The following is an 11173-nucleotide window of genomic DNA, read 5'->3' as shown; positions in this document are numbered from 1 at the left end:
TTAAGTTTGGTGTGGATATCCGTGATCATCAAATTCATGGCCCCAAGAGGAAAACCCCACCCAAAAGGGCAAGAAAGAAAGCGCTCCAAAGCCACTTTGGAATCAAGGGAAGTTCTTATCTAAAGAACATTCAGATCATTATTATAAAATAATGAGTCACAGATCAGTGATCCCGGAAGTCAGATTTGATTTGAAAGAAGATGAATATCCGGAGATCCAAGAGCAAATCAGAAACAGGCATTGGGAAATTCTGGCCAATCCTGAAACAAAAGTGGGAAGAAACATGGTTCAAGAGTTCTATGCTAATCTATGGCAGACAGAAAGGCAAAGAATCGTTGGAGCTGCTATCTTTGATCATAAAACTGTGGTCAGAGGAAAGATCATTCATACCAATCCTGACAGGATCAGGGAGATATTCAAGATTCCTCAACTAAAAGACGACCCAGACTCCTTTAATAGGAGAATGATGAGGGTCAATAAAGGATTGGACAGGATCTTGGAAGACATATGCGTTCCTGGAGCCAAGTGGACTACCAGCACAACTGGCGACCCAGTTCAACTAAAAAGGGAGGATCTAAAACCAGTAGCCAGAGGCTGGCTGGATTTCGTAGGGCGTTCCATATTGCCCACCAGCAACCGTTCTGAAGTAACCATCAAAAGAGCTGTCATGATTCACTGCATCATGTTGGGAAAAGAGGTAGAAGTCCATCAACTGATCTCATGTGAGCTATACAAAGTAGCAAACAGGAACTCTAAAGACGCCAGATTGGCCTATCCAAGCTTAATTTCTATGCTCTGCAAAGATGCCGGAGTGAAGATGGGAATAACAGAGTACATCCCAGTTGAAAAGCCAATTACTGGAATATCAATGGTCAGACAGCAACAAGATGATTCAACCAGGAAGAGAGCACAAGAAGCTCTCCCAGAACTGCCTCAATTCGAATATTGGGAACATCTTGAAGCCTCTATTTCCAGATTGCAAGAAGCTATGGATCAAATAAAGGAAGAACAGAATAATCAAAGTAGCATGCTTTGCAAACTGCTCAAAGAACAGGAGGAGCAAGGGCGTGATCTAAGGGAGCTGAAGCGCCAAAAATTAATCCTTGAACAACACCCCAGAGATTAGAAGAACACGTCCTTCCTCAAAACAAAAGGTTGCTGAGTTCCAATTTTCCTGCTTTAATTTAGTGATAGCATTTTTTATTTGAAATTCACCTTAGGAGATATTTAGTAGTAATTAGTATGTCTATTTTGATTTTATTTCCAATTAAGCTATAGTTTATTTTTCTCATCATCATCAGGCATGAATAAAGTAGGAGATTTTATTTTAGAATAAAGAAGTAATCTATATTTTTCGAGTTCCTAATAATAAAATTTATAATTAATTATATGTGGTGGCAATACTTTTTGTTCTCTGAATGAATGCTTGAACAGTGCATAAATTGTATTTTGAATTTGATGAATATTGGCTCCTGAAAGGATGAGGAACACGAAAAATATTATTGATGATCTGAAAAATCATGAAATTGATTCTTGAAGCAAGAAAAAGCAGTCAAAAAAAAAAAAAATAATTACAATCAAAAGGAATAAAAGCCAAGCAGCCCTTAAAACCAAAAGGCAAGGGTAAAAAGGATCCAAGGCTTTGAGCATCTATGGATAGGAGGGCCCAAGGAAATAAAATCCAGGCCTAAGCGGCTAAATCAAGCTGTCCCTAACCATGTGCTTGTGTCATGAAGGTCCAAGTGAAAAGCTTGAGACTGAGTGGTTAAAGTCGTGATCCAAAGCAAAAGAGTGTGCTTAAGAGCTCTGGACACCACTGACTGGGGACTCTAGCAAAGCTGAGTCACAATCTGAAAAGGTTCACCCAGTTATGTGTCTGTGGCATTTATGTATCCGGTGGTAATACTGGAAAACAAAGTGCTTAGGGCCACAGCCAAGACTCATAAAATAACTGTGTTCAAGAATCAACATACTACACTAGGAGAGTCAATAATACTATCTGAATTCTGAGTTCCTAAGGATGCCAATTATTCTGAAAATTTAAAGATACAGGGGGATGCCAAAACTGTTCAGAGACAAAAAGCTACAAGCCCCGCTCATCTAATAAATTTGAACTTCATCTAAAACTCTGAAATATATACTACTTCTTAATTTCTGCTAGAACCTATTTTATTCATCTAGTTGCTTGAGGACAAGCAACAGTTTAAGTTTGGTGTTGTGATGAGCGGATATTTTGTACGCTTTTTGGGGGTAATTTCATGTAGATTTTAGCATGTTTCAGTTAGTTTTTAGTAGAATAATATTAGTTTTTAGGCAAAAATCATATTTCTGGACTTTACTATGAGTTTGTGTGTTTTTCTGTGATTTCAGGTATTTTCTGGCTGAAATTGAGGGAGCGGAGCAAAAATCTGACTTAGGCTGAAAAAGGACTGCTGATGCTGTTGGATCCTGACCTCCCTGCACTCGAAATGGATTTTCTGGAGCTACAGGAGTCCAATTGGCGCGCTCTCAACGGCGTTGGAAAGTAGACATCCAGGGCTTTCCAGCAATATATAATAGTCCATACTTTGCGCAAGGATAGACGACGTAACTTGGCGTTGAACGCCAAGTACATGCTGCTGTCTGGAGTTAAACGCCAGAAAAACGTCATGATCCGGAGTTGAACGCCCAAAACACGTCAAAACCTGGAGTTTGACGCCAAGAAAGGCCTTTACACGTGGAAAGCTTTAGTCTCAGCCCCAGCACACACCAAGTGGGCCCCAGAAGTGGATTTCTGCACCAATTATCTTAGTTTACTCATTTTTTCTGTAAACCTAGGTCACTAGTTTACTATTTAAACAACTTTTACAGACTTATCTTGTACCTCATGACATTTTCAGATCTGAATTACATACTTTTGACGGCATGAGTCTCTAAACTCCATTGTTGGGGGTGAGGAGCTCTGCAGCGTCTCGATGATTTAATACAATTCCTTTGTTTTCCATTCAAACACGCTTGTTCTTATCTAAGATGTTTATTCGCGCCTAACTGTGGAGAAGGTGATGATCCGTGACACTCATCACCTTCCTCAACCCATGAACGTGTGCCTGACAACCACCTCCGTTCTACATCAGATTGAATGAATATCTCTTAGATTCCCCAACAGAATCTTCGTGGTATAAGCCGGATTGATGGCAGCATTCATGAGAATCCGGAAAGTCTAAACCTTGTCTGTGGTATTCCGAGTAGGATTCCGGGATTGAATGACTGTGACGTGCTTCAAACTTTAACCTGCTGGGCGTTAGTGACAGACGCAAAAGAGGGATTCTATTCCAGTAGGAGCGGGAACCAACCGGTGATTGGCCGTACTGTGACAGAGTGCGTGCATTAGCTTTCACTGCGAGGATGGGAAGTAGCCACTGACAACGGTGACACCCTACATAGAGCTTGCCATGGAAGGAATCTGCGTGTGAGAAGAGGATCTCAAGGAAAAGTAGAAATTCAAAGGACAAAGCATCTCCAAAACTCCAACATGTTTCTCATTACTGCACAACAAGTAACACTGTTATTCCCTTTTATTTTTATAATCAAATCTTGTAATTTCACTTTTTAAATCCTATTGGGCTCCTGACTAAGATTAATAAAATAAATATTGATTGCTTCAAACCAATAATCTCTGTGGATTCGACCCTTACTCACGTAAGGTATTACTTGGACGACCCAGTACACTTGCTGGTTAGTTGAACGGAATTGTGAACAGAAAGTAATCAGTTAGTTGAGTTAGTTTAACTTTTTGGCACATGCCAAGGAGCCACTAATCAAGAATCACAATTTCGTCCACCAGTCCCTAAGAAAGGTGGCATGACAGTGGTCCATAATGAAAAAAATGAACTGATTCCCACAAGAACAGCTACAGGGTGGCGTATGTGTATTGATTACAGAAGGCTCAATACAGCCACAAGAAAGGATCATTTTCCTTTACCATTCATAGACCAGATGCTGGAAAGACTAGCAGGTCATGAATACTACTGCTTCCTAGATGGATATTCAGGTTATAATCAAATTGTAGTAGATCCCCAAGATCAAGAGAAAACAGCATTCACATGTCCATCTGGAGTATTTGCATACAGAAGGATGCCATTTGGCTTGTGCAATGCACCTGCAACCTTTCAAAGGTGCATGCTCTCAATTTTCTCTGATATGGTGGAAAATTTTTTGGAAGTCTTCATGGATGACTTTTCAGTATTTGGAGACTCATTCAGCTCCTGTCTTGACCATCTAGCACTTGTTCTAAAAAGGTGCCAAGAGACTAACCTGGTTTTAAACTGGGAAAAATGTCACTTTATGGTGACTGAAGGAATTGTCCTTGGACACAAAATCTCGAACAGGGAAATAGAGGTGGATCAAGCTAAGGTAGAGGTAATTGAAAAATTACCACCACCAGCCAATGTTAAGGCAATCAGAAGCTTTCTGGGGCATGCAGGATTCTATAGGAGGTTTATAAAGGATTTTTCAAAAATCGCCAAACCTCTAAGTAATCTGCTAGCTGCTGACACGCCATTTATCTTTGATAAGGAGTGTCTGCAGGCGTTTGAAACTTTGAAAGCTAAGCTGGTCACAGCACCAGTCATCTCTGCACCAGACTGGACATTACCATTTGAATTAATGTGTGATGCCAGTGACCATGCCATTGGTGCAGTGTTGGGACAAAGGCATGACAAGCTTCTGCACGTCATTTACTATGCCAGTCATGTTTTAAATGACGCATAGAAGAATTACACAACCACAGAAAAAGAGTTGCTTGCAGTGGTTTACGCCATTAACAAGTTTAGATCCTATTTAGTAGGATCAAAAGTGATTGTGTACACTAATCATACTGCTCTTAAATATCTACTCACAAAGCAGGATTCAAAACCCAGACTTATCAGATGGGTGTTACTTCTGCAAGAGTTTGATATAGAAATAAGAGACAGAAAAGGGATAGAGAACCAAGTAGCAGATCACCTGTCCCGAATAGAACCAGTAGAAGGGGCGTCCCTCCCTCTTACTGAGATCTCTGAAACCTTTCCGGATGAGCAACTCTTGGCCATCCAGGAAGTGCCATGGTTTGCAGACATTGCAAACTATAAGGTAGTGAGGTTCAAACCCAAAGAGTACAGTAGGCAGCAATCAAAGAAATTGATCACAGATGCAAAGTACTATCTTTGGGATGAACCATATCTCTTCAAGAGATATGCAGACGGAGTAATCCGTAGATGTGTGCTTAAAGAAGAAGCGCAGAAGATCCTATGGCATTGCCATGGATCACAATATGGAGGACATTTTGGAAGTGAGCGAACAACCACAAGAGTCCTCCAATGTGGCTTCTACTGGCCTACTCTCTATAAAGATTCCCGAGTGTTTGTACTTAATTGTGACAGTTGCCAAAGATCTGGTAATCTGCCTCACAGTTATGCCATGCCTCAACAAGGGATCTTGGAGATTGAGTTGTTTGATGTATGGGGTATTGACTTCATGGGGCCTTTTCCACCATCATACTCAAACGCTTATATTCTGGTGGCAGTGGATTATGTATCCAAATGGGTGGAAGCTATTGCTACACCCACTAATGACACTAAGACAGTGTTAAAATTCCTCCAGAAACACATCTTCAGCAGATTTGGCACCCCTAGAGTACTAATCAGTGATGGGGGCACTCATTTCTGCAATAAACAGCTTTACTCTGCTTTGGTTCGTTATGGAGTTAGCCATAGAGTGGCCACTCCATATCACCCACAGACAAATGGGCAAGCTGAAGTCTCAAAATAGAGAACTCAAAAGAATCCTGGAACGGACTGTAATTAACCATAAAAGGGATTGGGCAAGAAGCTTGGATGATGCTCTGTGGGCATACAGAACAACATTCAAGACCCCTATAGGGACCTCTCCATACCAGCTTGTGTATGGAAAGGCATGTCACTTGCCAGTGGAACTGGAACATAAGGCCTACTGGGCAACCAGATTCCTGAACCTTGATGCCAAGTTAGCTGGAGAAAAACGATTGCTCCAGTTAAATGAGATAGAGGAATTTAGACTCAATGCTTTCGAGAATGCAAAAATTTACAAAGAGAAAGCAAAAAGATGGCATGATAAGAAATTGTCATCCAGAGTCTTTGAGCCAGGGCAGAAAGTTCTGCTATTTAATTCTAGGCTAAGATTATTCCCCGGAAAATTAAAATCCCGGTGGAGAGGACCATATGTGATTACAAGCGTGTCACCATATGGATACGTAGAGCTTCAGGATAATGATTCTAATAAAAAGTTCATTGTTAATGGACTGAGAGTCAAACATTATCTTGAAGGCAATTTTGAGCAAGAATGCTCAAAACTGAGGCTTGATTAAAGCTCAGTAATAGTCCAGCTAAAGACAATAAAGAAGCGCTTGCTGGGAGGCAACCTAGCCATTTACAAAGTTTATTTGTTAATTAATTGATTTTTACAGGTATACGTCAAGTATCTTCAAGGTAAAATAGCAATTGATTGAATTCACAGAGTTACAAGGGAATTTGGAAGCTCACTGCGCCAGTAAGAAATATTTTGGGCGTTGAACGCCCAAAAGAAGCATCCATTAGGCGTTTAATGCTAGTAAGGATAGCCATCTGGGCGTTGAACGCTAGAAAGAAGTTTCTTTGGGCGTTTAACGCCAGAATTACAGCATCCTGGGCATTCAGAAAAATGCCCAGTGACAAAGGACTTTCTGGCATTCAACGCCAGAAAGAAGCAACAGCTGGGCGTTGAACCCCCAGAAGAAGCAGCAATTGGGCGTTAAACGCCCAAAACATGCAGCATTTGGGCGTTTAACGCCAGAATGGTGGGGAAGAGGTAAAATTCGTTTTTCTTCACAAATTCTCTAATTTTTATGTTTCAATTCATGATTTCTTGCATAAACATGTTTCAAAATATCATCCTTCAATTCCAAAAATTTTAATCCTAATTTCTAAAAACCCTAATTTCTAAAATCCCTTTTTCAAAAATATCAAATGTATCTTAATCCATAAAGACAAATCTTTTTTCCAATCCAATCCAACTCTTTTTTTAAACTCAATTATCTTTTAAAATCTTCTTTCGAAATAAAAATTCAATTTTATCTTTTCCAAATATAATTAACATCTTTTTATTTTTAAATTATATCTTTTTCTTATCATATTTATCTTTTATAAATCATATCTTCTATCTTATCTTTTCTTTTTATTTTCGAAACCCACCCTCCCCCCCCTTTATATCCACATTCGGTGCCCCTCCCATCATTCACCATTCCACACTTGCTCTCCTCCTATCCCTCTCCTTTCTTTTCTTTTACTTGAGGACAAGAAAACCTCTAAGTTTGGTGTGTTTATCCGTGATCACAAAAATATACTCACTAAGATCATGGCTCCTAAAGGAAAACAACCCACTCCAAGAGGCAAGAAAGAGAGTATTCTAAAACCACTTTGGAATCAAGGGAAGTTCTTAACCAAAGAACATTCAGACCATTACTACAAAATAATGGGTCTAAGATCAGTGATCCCAGAAGTCAAGTTCGATCTGAAAGAAGATGAATATCCGGAGATCCAAGAGCAAATTTGAAACAGGAACTGGGAAATCCTAGCTAATCCTGAAACAAAAGTGGGAAGGAATATGGTTCAGGAGTTCTACGCTAATCTGTGGCAGACAGACAGGCAAAGAATAACTGGAACTGCCCTCTATGACTATCGAACCTTGGTCAGAGAAAAGATTGTTCACATCCACCCTAACAAAATAAGGGAGATCTTTAAGCTTCCTCAACTGAAAAATGACCCAGACTCCTTTAATAGGAGAATGATGAGGGTAAACAAAGGCCTGGACAAGATTTTAGATGATATATGCATCCCTGAAGCCAGGTGGACCACCAGCACCTATGGCATCCCAAATCAACTCAAGAGAGAAGATCTCAAACCAGTTGCCAGAGGCTGGCTGGACTTCATTGGGCGTTCTGTATTGCCCACCAGCAATCGTTCTGAAGTCACTGTTAAAAGAGCAGTAATGATTCACTGCATCATGTTGGGAAGAGAAGTAGAAGTTCATCAACTAATCTCGTGTGAACTCTACAAAATAGCAAACAAGAACACCAAAGATGCCAAATTGGCCTATCCAAGCTTAATTTCTATGCTCTGTAGAGATGCTGGAGTAAGGATGGGAATAACTGAGTATATCTCAGTTGAGCGGCCAATCACTAAAATATCAATGGAAAGACAACAGTTGCAGGATGACCCAATCAAGAGGAGAGCACAAGAATTCCTCCCAGAACTCCCTCAATTCGAATATTGGGAGCATCTTGAGGCATCTGTTTCCAAGTTGCAAGAAGCTATGAACCAAATAAAGGAAGAACAGAATAATCAAAGTAGCATGCTTTGCAAATTGCTTAGGAAACAAGAGGAGCAAGGGCATGACTTGAGGGAGATGAAGCGTCAGAAATTAATTCTTGAAGGACCAAGCACCCCACAGACTAGAGGAACATCCACTTCCCAAAATACAGGTTGTTGAGTTCTAATTTTATCCTTAACTCTGTGATAGTGTTATTATAGAAATTTACCTTAGAAGTTATATAGGAATAGTAGTAATTAGCATATCTATTTTGGTTTTATTTCCAATTAAGCTATAATTTATTTTTCTCATCATCATCAAACATGAATAAAATAGTAGATTTTTAGAATAAAGAAGTAATTTATATTTTTCGAGTTCTTAATAAGAAAAATTATAATTAATTATATGTGGTGGCAATACTTTTTATTCTCTGAATGAATGCTTAAACAGTGCATATTTTTTATCTTGAATTTTATGAATATTGGCTCTTGAAAGAATGAGGAACACGAAAAATATTATTGCTGATCTGAAAAATCATGAATTTGATTCTTGAAGCAAGAAAAAGCAGTGAAAAAAAAAGCCAATAGCCCTTAAAACCAAAAGGCAAGGGTAAAAAGGATCCAAGGCTTTGAGCATCAGTGGATAGGAGGGCCCAAGGAAGTAAATCCAGGCTTAAGCGGCTAAACCAAGCTGTCCCTAACCATGTGCTTGTGGCATGCAGGTCCAAGTGAAAAGCTTGAGATTGAGTGGTTAAAGTCGTGATCCAAAACAAAAAGAGTATGCTTCAGAACTCTGGACACCTCTAAATGGGGACTTTAGCAAAGCTAAGTCACAATCTGAAAAGGTTCACCCAGTTATGTGTCTGTGGCATTTATGTATCCGGTGGTAATACTTGAAAACAAAGTGCTTAGGGCCACAGCCAAGACTCATAAAGTAACTGTGTTCAAGAATCAACATACTACACTAGGAGAATCAATAATACTATCTGAATTCTGAGTTCCTATAGATGCCAATCATTCTGAATTTCAAAGGACAAAGTGAGATGCCAAAACTGTTCAGAAGCAAAAAGCTACCAGCCCCGCTCATCTAACTAAAATCTGAGCTTCACTTGAAACTCTGAGATATTATTGCTTCTTAATTTCTTTTCATCCTGTTTTATTTATCTAGTTGCTTGAGGACAAGCAACAGTTTAAGTTTGGTGTTGTGATGAGCGGATATTTTATACACTTTTTGGGGGTAACTTCATGTAGATTTTAGTATGTTTTAATTAGTTTTTAGTAAAATATTATTAGTTTTTAGGAAAAAAAATCATATTTCTAGACTTTACTATGAGTTTGTGTGTTTTTCTGTGATTTCAGGTATTTTCTGGCTGAAATTGAGGGAGCTGAGCAAAAATCTGAGTTAGGCTGAAAAAAGACTGCTGATGCTGTTGGATCCTGACCTCCCTACACTCAGAATAAATTTTTTGGAGCTACAGGTGTCCAATTGACGCGCTATTAATTGGGTTGGAAAGTAGACATCCAGGGCTTTCCAGCAATATATAATAGTCCATACTTTGCGCGAAGATAAATGACGTAAACTGGCGTTCAACGCCAGTTCCATGTTGCAGTCTGGCGTCCAGCGCCAGAAACAGGTTACAAGTTGGAGTCCAGCGCCCAAAACACGTTACAACCTGGCGTTCAACTCCAGAAACAGCCCAAGCACGTGAGAAGCTTAAGTCTTAGCCCCAGCACACACCAAGTGGGCCCCAGAAGTGGATTTCTGCACCAATTATCTTAGTTTACTCATTTTCTGTAAACCTAGGTTACTAGTTTAGTATTTAAACAACTTTTAGAGATTTATTTTATACCTCATGACATTTTTAGATCTGAAATTTATACTCTTTGACGGCATGAGTCTCTAAACTCCATTGTTGGGGGTGAGGAGCTCTACAGCGTCTCGATGAATTAATGCAATCACTTATATTCTTCCATTCAAATATGCGTGTTCCTATCTAAGATGTTCATTCGCGCTTAATTATGGAGAAGGTGATGATCCGTGACACTCATCACCTTCCTGAAACCATGAACGTGTGTCTGACAACCACCTCCATTCTACATCAGATTGAATAAATATCCCTTAGATTCCTTAATCAGAATCTTCGTGGTATAAGTCAGATTGATGGCGGCATTCATGAGAATCCGGAAAGTCTAACCTTATCTGTGGTATTCCGAATAGGATTTCGGGATTGAATGACTGTGACGAGCTTCAAACTCCTGAAGGCTGGGCATTAGTGATAGATGTAAAAGAATCATTGGATTCTATTCCAGCCTGATTGAGAACCGACAGATGATTAGCCGTGCTGTGACAGAGCATTTGGACCATTTTCACTGAGAGGATGGGAAGTAGCCATTGACAACGGTGACACCCTACATAGAGCTTGCCATGGAAGGAACCTTGCATTATGCTATTGAGTTGAATATTACATTGCAGGAATTCAGAGGACAAAGCATCTCCAAAACTCCAACATATTCTCCATTACTGCACAACAAGTAATTATTTCACGCTCTTTTATTTTTCTAATAATTTAAACTGATAGTTTTAATTGATATCCTGACTAAGAATAATAAAATAAACATAGCTTGCTTCAAACCAATAATCTCCGTGGGATCGACCCTTACTCATGTAAGGTATTACTTGGACGACCCAGTGCACTTGCTGGTTAGTGGTACGAGATCATAAGAAATCTTGATTTTGATATTGGGATTAAAATTTCGTGCACCACCACCCTATCACTTCGATCGAACAATCCGGCAGCAGCCTCGACCCGAAGGTTCCTGATCCATCTCACAAC

This window comes from Arachis stenosperma, chromosome 5 (assembly GCF_014773155.1).
Source record: "Arachis stenosperma cultivar V10309 chromosome 5, arast.V10309.gnm1.PFL2, whole genome shotgun sequence".
In the NCBI taxonomy this organism is placed as follows: Eukaryota; Viridiplantae; Streptophyta; class Magnoliopsida; order Fabales; family Fabaceae; genus Arachis; species Arachis stenosperma.
Note: the sequence above shows the minus strand (reverse complement) of the source record.